The following is an 11,848-nucleotide window of genomic DNA, read 5'->3' on the forward strand; positions in this document are numbered from 1 at the left end:
AATCATCCCTTAGTCTCCAAACATTTATGTGCTATTAATTTTTGGAGTTTTACCTTTATTCTTAAAAGTCACCTGTAATGAACTAAGGGACCAGAATAACCTGCAGCTCCACTTAGGCAATAGTTCATCTTCTGTTTTTAGAGGACCAGTGACAACACAGGTGATGTCTTGAATTCTAAGGGAATTGGATTTAAGTGAAGCAGAGTTGCTCAAAGTTGTCAGCTTCACTCTCTCTTGCAGAGTCATCAAAGTCCAGTGGTGAGATAATTGCTTATCTTCATATAATTTAAACATTGCAATTCAAATTGTAAATCTCATTTACAATATCTCTCCCAGTGGTCTTCTCTACTAATTTTAGTTTCCTTTGATAAGGTGTTCACTAATCTTAGAGTTATTCTATTCTGAGTTCTACATAGGCACACTTATTCAGTAGATTTTCCTCATATGCAGCTGAATTGAGTCTTCCTTTTCTTCTTTCCAGTGGTTCTCAGAGTATCTTCTAAGTCTGAGGAGGACAAAAACAATCTGGTTTTCAAATGAAGTCTAATTTCACTTTCAAACATTACAAAGCCAGTATTAAAACAATGAAAAACTGTAAAAATGAGCCCAAACAAGTTTCAAAATTAAAGGCATTTAATGTGAGAAATTTTCATCAACATGTTAGTTTGTGGTGTGGTATGTTTGTGTGTGTGCGTGTGTGTGTGTGTGTTCACGTTTGCAAAAAAAAAAGTGAAGTAAGGAGGTAAGATTGATATGGAAGAAAGGAAGAATGATAGAAAGAAGCAAGGCTATCCTATTTGTTCTTTTAATCTACGTATCCATTAAAGTCCAGATTACATGTCACATGCTTTGGGAAGCCTTTACTAAGCTAGGTAATTTTGAGTGGTTAGTTTAAAAAAATTGAAAATTTTAATATGATTGAAAAAATATTTTACATGAAGAAAATCATGTAAATTGTTCATTGGGAAATTACATCAAACTTCTGATAAAATTTTGATATTGAAGACATATTGGGTAGTAAAAACATATGCAAGAACAAGAGTCATTCATAGATGATTAGTCAAATGTGGTGAACCATTTTCGAAAGATTAATTACTAGCAATAAATATACGATAGAGTTCTTCAGATCACTAATAATTAGAGAGTCACAAACTAAACCAAACCTAAGTTTTCATCTCACATTTGGTATGTTGGGAAAAATACCCAGAGGTGAAAATAGTCAGTGTGGGAGAGGCAATAAGAATACAGGAAATGGAAGCATGAATTGATCTAAAAATCTTGGAAAATAAGTTGAGATGTGAGAAAATGTTCCCCTGACTTCATAATCTGTGATTTAAAAAATGGCTCTAATGGGCATATCACCAGGGGCATCGAAGAATGGTAAAAAGACTCCATAAACAAACATTTTTCTGTATTTTGTTTGCTACCACAACGGTAACAAAATGTATGATCATCAGTTAATAAACAGTTGACCACATTGTGGCATGGAAATTATTGTGCTGTAAGAAATGATGAATATGGGGCAGCTAGGTGGTGCAGTGAGAAGAGCACTGGCCCTGGAGTCAGGAGGACCTGAGTTCAAATGTGACCTCAGACACTTGACACATGTACTAGCTGTCACTTAACCCCAATTGCCTGGTCTTTCCCCCTCCAAAAAAAAAAAACCAAAAAAACAAAAAAAGAAATGATGAATATGAGTGATTCAGAAAAACCCGAGATGTATGAAATGATGCTAATTAAAATAAGCAGAATATGCAGAATTCTATGCACAATGCACACAAAAATGCAAATGAAGAGGACACTAAAATGAAACTCAACATTGAGTAACTGAATAATCTCAGCCAAGGAAAATAGATGAAAAAGCATATCTATGCTTTTAGTAGAGTGATACCAGAATGTAGGTGTGGAATTTTGACTATACTCTCAGCTGTGGTCCCTGTGTGGGTTGGTTTTGCTAAGCTGTTTTTCTTTCATATGATGAAGGTCTTGGGTGTGGAATGGGGTTGGATGGAGTGGGGTGGGAGAGGTAGTTCGTTAGTGACATCCCCAAATGACCCTGAGGTAAAAGTAAAAAGCATTCTTATATTTTAGCAATAGCAAAGGGTATTACTGTTTAAAAACAATGATAACATTGCATAGTACATGGCATTACAGCCAAAAGAAAGTGTGAAAGTAACTAATTACTTTGGAAAAGACAAACATAAAGGGATGGATTGGTGAGGAAAGGAGGTTGTAGAATATTAGAGAGTGAATAGAAAAGACTTTTTTAAAAGAACACACCATTAAAGTCTTATCCCATAGGAAAATACTGTGCAGTTTGATTATTCAGCCACCTGGATGCCACATTTAGAATCTTACCAGAGATCTGGCACCATTTTCAACAAAATTAATTTACTTGCCCTTTGGGTATATGCATATAATCAAAACCATTTCACTGCATTTTGTCTTAATTTGTTTCCCCAAAGTATTACAGTTAAACCATATCTTTATAAGGGCTTAATTGAAGCACCCAAGGCTAGGAGGTTTGGGGAGCAAAAGTATGGATCGTATAATAGAAGAATTCAATATCTATTGACCTTTACAAGCCTTGAAACATGATCTGACAATACTGTTCAGTTAAGGAACAAAAGGAAACAAGTATGATAGGCTTCAGTATTGTTTTTATAATAGGATAAAAATGTTTGGGGAGAAATTTTATTACAAGGGAAAATTAGGAAGTAAATCATCAATACTGCTTGAACATTTAAAATGTGTTATTTCTAGGGAGAAGCAGTGAGAAATTATGGAGCTACTGCTGAAATTATTCCATTGAGATTAATAATAAAATTTTATATTAAGAACATTTTAATCATTTCATTACCTATACACTAAATTTAAAAAATAAAATAACTTTTCCCTTTCATGAATTTGAGGAAAATATGTTCTAGTCTTTGAATATGTTTTACTTTCATTAATACAGAAGCTTGATATAGAATGGGAAAATTTTAGTCCATTTGCAACTTAAACATATGCTAATGTCCCCTCATAATTCAAATTTAGTGATAATATTTGCTGAAAAAAATAAACTTTTTATTCACCTTAGGCTATTAACTGAGCTTTAGTCCAGGATATATCATCAGGTTATTTAGATATTTGTCTTTTGAGGAATCCAGGTAATTGAAGTTTGTCATAATGTTTTGTATCTTTTTAAAATTTAAATTCATTTTGATTAATACAACTATAGAACCACTGAATCTTAAATTTGAGGGGAAACTAGTATTTACTAATGCCCCACAGAGGAGCATGACATTGGACTAGGCACAAAATAATCTATTTTCCCCCTTATGCATTTATCTTATAAATCAAGCTGAGCTGGTAAAATAGAGCCCTGATTTCAAATGATGATTCCTTGCCAAATATGAAAAGTTCTCAAGCATAACCTGTCTTACATTCACTGTGGTTTTCCTTTGTATACAATATTAAAAGAAATGCAGACTACATTTTTTACTCCTTCAAAGAAAGATCAGGAAAAAAAAAGAAAACATACATAGGAAGTTTGTTGATTTTAATCATCTAAAGGTGCTCACAAGTAATTGAATATGAGATTAAAAACTGTTTTTGCCTCAAGCCATTTGGAGTCTTAATGTTGAACTGAAATGTCATTTTAAAAGCACAATTTTATATTAAAAACCCCTCTCAGTCACAAATGTAAACTTCTCTACCAGTCCTCAAACATCTGTTGAATTCTACTTTGTTAGCTGGGGCGATTCTATTGAATATTCTGCAGAAGGCATTGTAGTTAGACCACCATAACAATACAATTACAATAAAGAACTGCCGTATAACTTATTTTTAGTCCCTTTCTCCTCTTTTCTTTCTTTAGAAGTGGTCTTCTCCAAGGCCAGTCTGGGGGCAAAAAAGCAAAGCTAGAGGAACTATGTATGACACTGGTCCAGAAGGGAAGGACCAGCAGAGCTCCCTCATTTGTAATAACTGTCTATGTGACCTAGCATGACTCTGTATTTGCCCAAGAGTAATCTAGATAAAAATGACTGCCCCACTGGGCTCTCCGGAGCCTCCACACAGATTGAGACAGTGATACAATCCTCTCTTTTCCAGTATCATCCTATACTAGAAGTTAAACCATATTAATCTGGGTGTATTTTGGCCACCAATTTTTTTTGTGTCAGATAACTGAAAAGGCATAAGCATTCAAAAGGGGGGTAGTGACATTAAGTGACAAAGTAAACATATAGATATAGATAATAAGTCACATTAAGTGATAAAGTATAGATATTGACAGCTTAGAGTTAGTAGTCCAGGAGGAACAAATCACTTGTGTCTTTCTTTTTCTTTTTCCCTTTCCTCATTGGGCAGAAAGGAACCAGGAAATAATTGCCCTGTGTGTCAGCTGGAGATAAGGTCTTTGAGTTAGATCCCTTTAATGGAGAAAGGAAAAGAAACAAAATATCCAGGCTATTCTAGTAAGTCAAATTTCATCAAACATGCCCATCAGCTTTTATCAGTTTGAACCCTGTTATCTTAACTCCTACTCTCCATTGTCCACAACAACCTGAACAGTTGTATATGTGTAATGTGATGCGGGGTGTGTGGGCAAAGAAAGGATAAGAGGGTGTGTGTGGATAGGCTGGAGCAATACTATGACTTCAGTACATCTCACTGATTCGCTGTTGATTGGCCATGATTCTTCATGCCCTTCTCCTTCCAAGAGTTCTCAGTGCCAAAGTCAATCATCACAGGTCCTCATGAATTTTAAGTAAAAGTCTTCTAGCTTACAAAGAAAACTATGACACTCTAAAAAATTTCCCTGCAAACTCACGGTTTTTCTATGGAAGTCACACATGAAAGGAATGCTTACTATAACATAATTTCCAAGTGGTCATTCAATCTCTGTTGATGACCCAGACTGATGAATTAGGGGCTAGATAAAGAATTTGTTCACTATGTATTTTGTTTACTTAGAATGTCTAAGTATAATAAATAAATGGTAAGTATAATAAATAAAATGATAAGTATAAGTAAAACTTAAAAAATCTTCCTATTCCATATAAACACTAATATCCAAACACTCCAGACTTTGAACTTTCAAGGAACTCAGCAAAATGGTTACTATTGTCTAAGAGATAATACAAACATGTCTTCTAGTTCTCCCTTAGAGTTTCCAACTTATCTCTTCTACATTCTGTGATTCCTCACGGCAAAAGTACTGCATTAGAATAAAAAAAGAGTTTTGTAACTATGTTCTTAATGCCATACCAACTTCAGACACATGGAGCAAACCTCCAACTTCCAGTCCAATGATGTATTTCCATAGTGCAACCGTGAATCATTCTTGGAATTTCTCCTGTACTTTATGTTATCGTACCATGAATGGGAGCATTCACTGCATATATTCCATAAGCAAAGGAAGATAAATATACTAAAATGAATCTCCAAATAATTTTACTTCATCTTTCTCCCTCTTTTTGTTACTCATGATGGTTGTAGGGATAAGGGGAATAGAGAAGAGGAACAACAGAAATTATAAGCTGGTTCCTCATGGTAAACTTTTTTATGCATTCTCCCTTGACTCTAACCTTCTATTAATTTTATGAAATTCCTGAATATTTTTTATTGTTAATTATAGTTTTGATTAGGAGCCATTGCTTGTGACTTCATTCCCCTCTGCTTATTCACTGTTTTTCATGAGTCACTGCCTTGGTGCTACCACTGGCTGCCATTTCTTACTACTTTAAAGACCAGTAGGTCACTCTTCTGGTACTTCCTTTGGTACAGTGGGCTGCTTCTGTAGGGTCTGAGCTATCTCAGATACTCTGGGTCTTTCCAGAAAGGTATTGGATCTCTTCTTTTAACAGAATGTTTTATTTATACATTTCATTTTACATAACAATGATTTCTTCTTCCTTTGTTCACCTGCCACCTTGGAACTCTCACTTATAGCCCAGAAAAGCATATAAATAAATGCCAACAGATATAGCCACCCATCTGACAGTGTATTCAATATTGCATGTCTATGCCTCTCCCACTTCTATCTTAAGGGGAGGTAGGGTGTGCTGCATCGAGCACCTATTATATGCTAGTCCCTGTGCTAAGTATCTGGGAATGTAGATAAATACAAATTGATTTTAGCTCTACTCTTTATTAGCATTGTTCTCTTTATTATAGTCATCGAGTGTATTGTTCTTTCGGCTCTACTTTATTGTGCTTTGCATTGGGTTATTTCAATCTTCCCCTGTTTCATTGCATTACTCATATTCATTTTTCCTCATGGTACAATAATATTCCATTATCTTCATGAATTCCAATTTGTTAAGCTGTTTCCCAATTGAAGGATGGGTCAGGTACAGAAAAACAGTATAGCATACTAGCTGTTGCTGTTCAGTTGTGTCTGAGTCTTTGTGACCCCATTTGGGGGTTTCTTGGCAAAGATATTGGAGAGATTTGCCATTTTCTTCCCCAGCTCATTTTACAGATGAGGAAACTGAGGCAAGTAAGGTGAAGTTACTTGCTCAGGGTCACACAGCTAGTAAATTGTCTGAGGCCAGATTTGAACTCAGGAAGACTAATCTTCCTGACTCTAGACCCAGCACTCTATCCACTGTGCCACCTAGCTGTCCCTAAGGGTTTAAATCCCATTTCAGAAACTTTCTAGCTATGTGACATTGGGAAAGTCACTTTATGTCTCTCAGAATTATTTTGCTCCTGTGAAAAGTAGGCTTGATAATAACTAGTACATCATTAAATTATTACAAGATTCAAATGGGATGTTGTGTAAAAGGTCTTTGAACACCTTACAATGCAATAGAAATTTCAATTGTTCTTAACATAAATAGTTTTAGAAAAGTTGAACTCTCATGTCCTAAGTCAGGCAGGACTTATTGCCCACATCACTGCAATACATTGCAAGCACTGAGCAATTGCCTATATTTTCTCCTTTGGTTATCACTTTTTATTATTGACTGGCACAGAACAACAGAGAGAATAGGGTATAGTGTCTGATAGAGTGACACACTCCTCTTGAATTTTTACCAGTTCTACTGTTTATGCACTTGGACTCAATTAGCAAAATGTATGACTGACCCCTCATCCTATTGTCACCCTCTCCCTTTGCTGAAGGTGGAGCTTTCTTGCTCAATGCCTACCTAGCTTTCCAGGGGCTGCTAGATTATCTAAACTGTGCCTTCTTTACCTCCATGAGGCATTGGGATGTTTTATGCAAATTAAGTGCACATAGACACAAGCCCTCAGAAGAAAATATGCCTCCAAAACAACTAAGAATTTGATAAAAGAATCTCTAGTAAGTTTCTTTTTTAAAAAGTAAATAACCTTTTAAACATTACATTTAAAGACAATGTTCAACATTCATTCTTACAAGATTTTGAGTTCCAGTTTTTTCTCGCTTCCTCTTTTCGCTTCCTCCTCCCCAAGATGGCAAGCAATCTGATATAGATTATACATGTACAGTCATGTAAACCATATTTTCATATTATTCATGTGGTAAAGGAAGAAACAGAAAAAAGGGAAAAAACATGAAAAATAAAAATGAAGTACAGTCATGTACACCATATTTTCATATTAGTCATGTGGTAAAGGAAGAAACAGAAAAAAGGGAAAAAACATGAAAAATAAAAATGAAGACAGTACACTCTGATCTGTATTCATACTCCATCAGTTCTTTCTCTGGATATGGATAGCATTTTCCATCATGAGTCTTTCAGAATTGCCTTGGATCATTGTATTGCTGAGAAAAACTAAGTTAATTACAGTTGATAATTGCACAATATTGCTGTTTCTGTGTAAAATGTTCTCCTAGTCCTACTCAGTTCACTTTACATCAGTTCATTTAAGTCTTTTCAGGTTTTTCTGAAATCCACCTGCTCATCATTTTTTAATGCGCCATAGTATTCCATTACATTCATACACCACAACTTGTTCAGCCATTCACCAATTGATGGGTATCTCCTCAATTTCTAGTATATTGCCACCATGAATAGGGTTGCTATAAATATTTTTGTGCATGTAGGACCTTTTCCCTTTTAATGATCTCTTTGGGATACAGATTTTATAGTGGTATTGCTGGATCAAAAGCTGTGCACTATTTGATTGCCCTTTGGGTATAGTTCCAAATTGCTCTCCAGAATGGTTGAATCAGTTCACAAATCTATCAATAATTCATCATTGTCCCAATTTTCCCACATCTTCTCCAGCATTTATAATTTTCCTGTCTTATCATATTAGCCAAACTGATAGCTGTGAGGTGCTACCTCAGAGTTGCTTTAATTTATATTACTCTAATCAATAGTGATTTAGAAAATTTTTTTTTGCATGACTATAGATGCTTTTGATTTCTTCATCTGAAAACTGACTGTTCATAGCCTTTGACCACTTATCAATTGGGGAATGACTTGTATTCTTATAAATTTGACTTAGTTCTCTATGTATTTGAGGAATGAGGTGTTTATCAGAGACACTGGCTGTAAAAGAAAATTGTTTCCCACTTTATGCTTTCTCAAATAAATTTCAAAGAATAGGCCATTTTTAGCTGAAAGTTCTATCGCTCACCATTTTGGGTTGAGTGTTAAGATGGCAGGTATAATATCAGACTAGTTTGTTAGCAATGTGTAAACAGAGAATAGGGAAGGTTTCAAATAGATTTGTCTTTGAAGGTTTACACAGTTATCTCTGCCCCTTGTATTCAGCTATTCTTTGAATTACTTTGGGGAAACAGAGTAAATATCACTGATTAAGAATGAGGACTGTAGGGGCAGAGTCAAGATAGCCGCATGAAGGCAGCATATTACCATAGCTCTCTCACAAGGTCTGTCAGATTCCATAAAAAAGTGAATTTGAGCAGATTTGAGAGAGTTAGAAACCGCGAGCAGTCTGTGTGGGGGAAATCTCTGAGCTGGGAGAGTCTGAAAGGCCGAAGGCATGAACCTGTAGGCCCGGAGAGTGCTCGGTGCGGAGCTGCTCCAGACCAAGGCGGAGGCAGCCAGCCAGGAAATCCACATGGGAGACAGGCTGGGAGAAAGCTGGGCACCCGAAACCGGCAGAGATCCCAAGGACTCCCAACACAGGACGGCAGTCTGTGGGAGTGGACGAGAGGCAGCGCAACACCACCGGCCTGGAAAATACCAACTCCAGACACTTGCAGCCCAAGAACTCGGATTCTTGTACTTCCGGGAGACATAATGTCCAGGTAAACGGCTCTAATCCCACCCCTCCCCACCCAGAGAATTCCTCGGGGGGGAGGGGAAGAACACTGGAACTGAGCAGAAAGAAGTGGGGCTTCAGTGGTCAAATAGTAGAAGTTCATCAGTCCCAGAGGGGCAGAGTCGGCAGCAGTCAATGCCAGGAGCCCAGACGTAATCTTGCTCCCCCAGGGGAAGTGCCAGAAATCAGCTCAAACAACAAACAGCTGAGATCATTGCTGAAAAGCAAGAGCTGGAGAGCACCCGTAGGGAGTGAGATGTTAGGGAGCCAGACCCCTCCCCCACACCTGAGGAAACTGAAGGCTATAATTCCAGACTCACAATCCCCAGAATAAGAAAGCTGGGACATAGAGACCTGAGCCCCATACACAGAAACTTGTTGTAAAGCCAGGAAAAGGCAAAACAACAAACATGAAGAACACAAAAAAACCGAGGACAATAGATTCTTTTTATGGAGACAGGCAGGATCAAAATACCAATATGGAAAAAGACAGCAATGAAACTGTAGATACATCGCATACCTCAAAAGGTAATATGAACTTCCAGCAATGCTGGAAGAGCTAAAGGAGGATTTTGAAAACCAAATTAGGGAACTAAAAGAAAATATGGAAAAAATGGAAAAAAAAATCCAATGATGAAAACAAGTCCCTAAAGAATAAGATTGGCAAAATGGCTATGGAGATTCAGAATCTAAAGAGAGAAAATGACACCCTGAGAGGTAAAATCAACCAACTGGAAAAGGAAACTCAAAAGCAAAATGAAAACACTAACTCATTAAAAATTAGACTTGAGCAAGTGGAAGCTAATGAATCTATGAGGCACCAAGAAGTAGTAAAGCAAAACGTTAAGAATGAAAAAATAGAAAAAAATGTGAAATACCTGATTGGGAAAACAACTGACCTGGAAAATAGATCCAGGAGAGACAATTTAAGAGTTATTGGTCTACCGGAAATCCACGATGAAAAAAAGAGCCTTGACAGTATCTTCGAAGAAATTATCAAAGACAACTGCCCAGAGGTCCTAGAACCAGAGGGCAAAATAGTCATTGAAAAAATTCACCAATCACCCCCTGAAAGAGATCCCAAACTGAAAACACCAAGAAATATCATAGCCAAATTTCAGAACTATAAACTCAAGGAGAAAATACTGCAAGCAGCCAAAAAGAAGCAATTCAAATATTGTGGAACTACAGTCTGGATCACGCAGGATCTCGCAGCTTCCATGTTAAAAGACAGGAGAAATTGGAACATGATATTTCAAAGGGCAAAAGAGCTGGAACTACAACCAAGGATCAACTACCCAGCAAAACTAAGCATAGTTTTTCAGGCCAGGTGATGGACATTCAATGAAATAAGGGAATTCCAGACCTTCCTGATGAAAAGGCCAGAACTCAATGGAAAATTTGATCTCCAAATACAAAACTCAAGAGAGACATAAAAAGGTAACCAGGGGGAAAAAACCCCACAAACCTTATTAACCAATAAGGGCAGGTTGTTTACATCTTTACGTGGGATTGTATCATTTTATGTATGTTTTATATATGTGTATATATATATATATATATACACATATATAAGTCAGTCTTGAGAATGGTACAGCTATTATGACAATTGAAAGGGATATACATAGGTTGTGAATGCCTGTATAAATTAACTGATGTAAAGATATAAAATGTAATAAGAGATATAAAGGGAGGGCTATGAGGAAAGCAGGTAAGGAGGTAATATAAAAGGGTAAATTACACCAAATGAAGTGGCACAAAAACATATTATAGTAGAGGGAAAGAAGGGAGGGAGAAGAGCAGTATTTGAGCTTTACTGTCATCTGATCTAGTTCAAGAAGGGAATAACATACCCTGATAAGTTTAGGAATCTAACTTGTCCTACGGGAAGTAGGAGGGGAAGGGGGGAAAAAGGGAGGGGGGTGGTCAGAAGGGAAAGGAGAAGTAGCAAGTGGGAAATGGTAAGATAAGGGAGGGGAATAAAGAGGGAGGGTAAACTGAGGAAGGCGGCAGTCAAAAGCAAAACTTTGTTGAGGAGGAGAAGGGGAAAGGGAGAAATAAAAGCATAAACAGGGGGAATTAGGATGGAGAAAAGACACAGATAGAAATCATAACTCTGAACGTGCAGGCAATGAACATTCTCATATAACAGAAGCAGGTAGCAGAATGGATTAAAAACCATAATCCTACAATATGCTGTTTACAAGAAACACATTTGAAACAGGGGGATACACACAGGGTAAAGGTAAAAGGCTGGAGTAAAATATATTGGGCCTCAGCTAAAGTAAAAAAAGCAGGTGTAGCAATCCTAATCTCAGACAAAGCAAAAGTATAGATAGATTTAATTAAAAGAGATAAGGAAGGACATTATATCCTGCTAAAAAGCACCATAAACAATGAAGCAATATCATTGCTTAACATATATGCACCAAGTGGTAAGGCATACAAATTCTTAGAGGAGAGGTTAAGGGAGTTACAGGAAGAAACAGACAGCAAAACTATAATATTGGGAGACCTTAACCTCCCCCTTTCTGAACCTGATATATCTAACCTCAAAATAAATAAGAAAAAAGCTAAGGAGGTAAACAGAATTTTAGGAAAGGCACATATGATAGACCTCTGGAGAAAACTGAAT

The sequence above is a fragment of the Trichosurus vulpecula genome, chromosome 7, assembly GCF_011100635.1.
Source record: "Trichosurus vulpecula isolate mTriVul1 chromosome 7, mTriVul1.pri, whole genome shotgun sequence".
NCBI lineage: Eukaryota > Metazoa > Chordata > Mammalia > Diprotodontia > Phalangeridae > Trichosurus > Trichosurus vulpecula.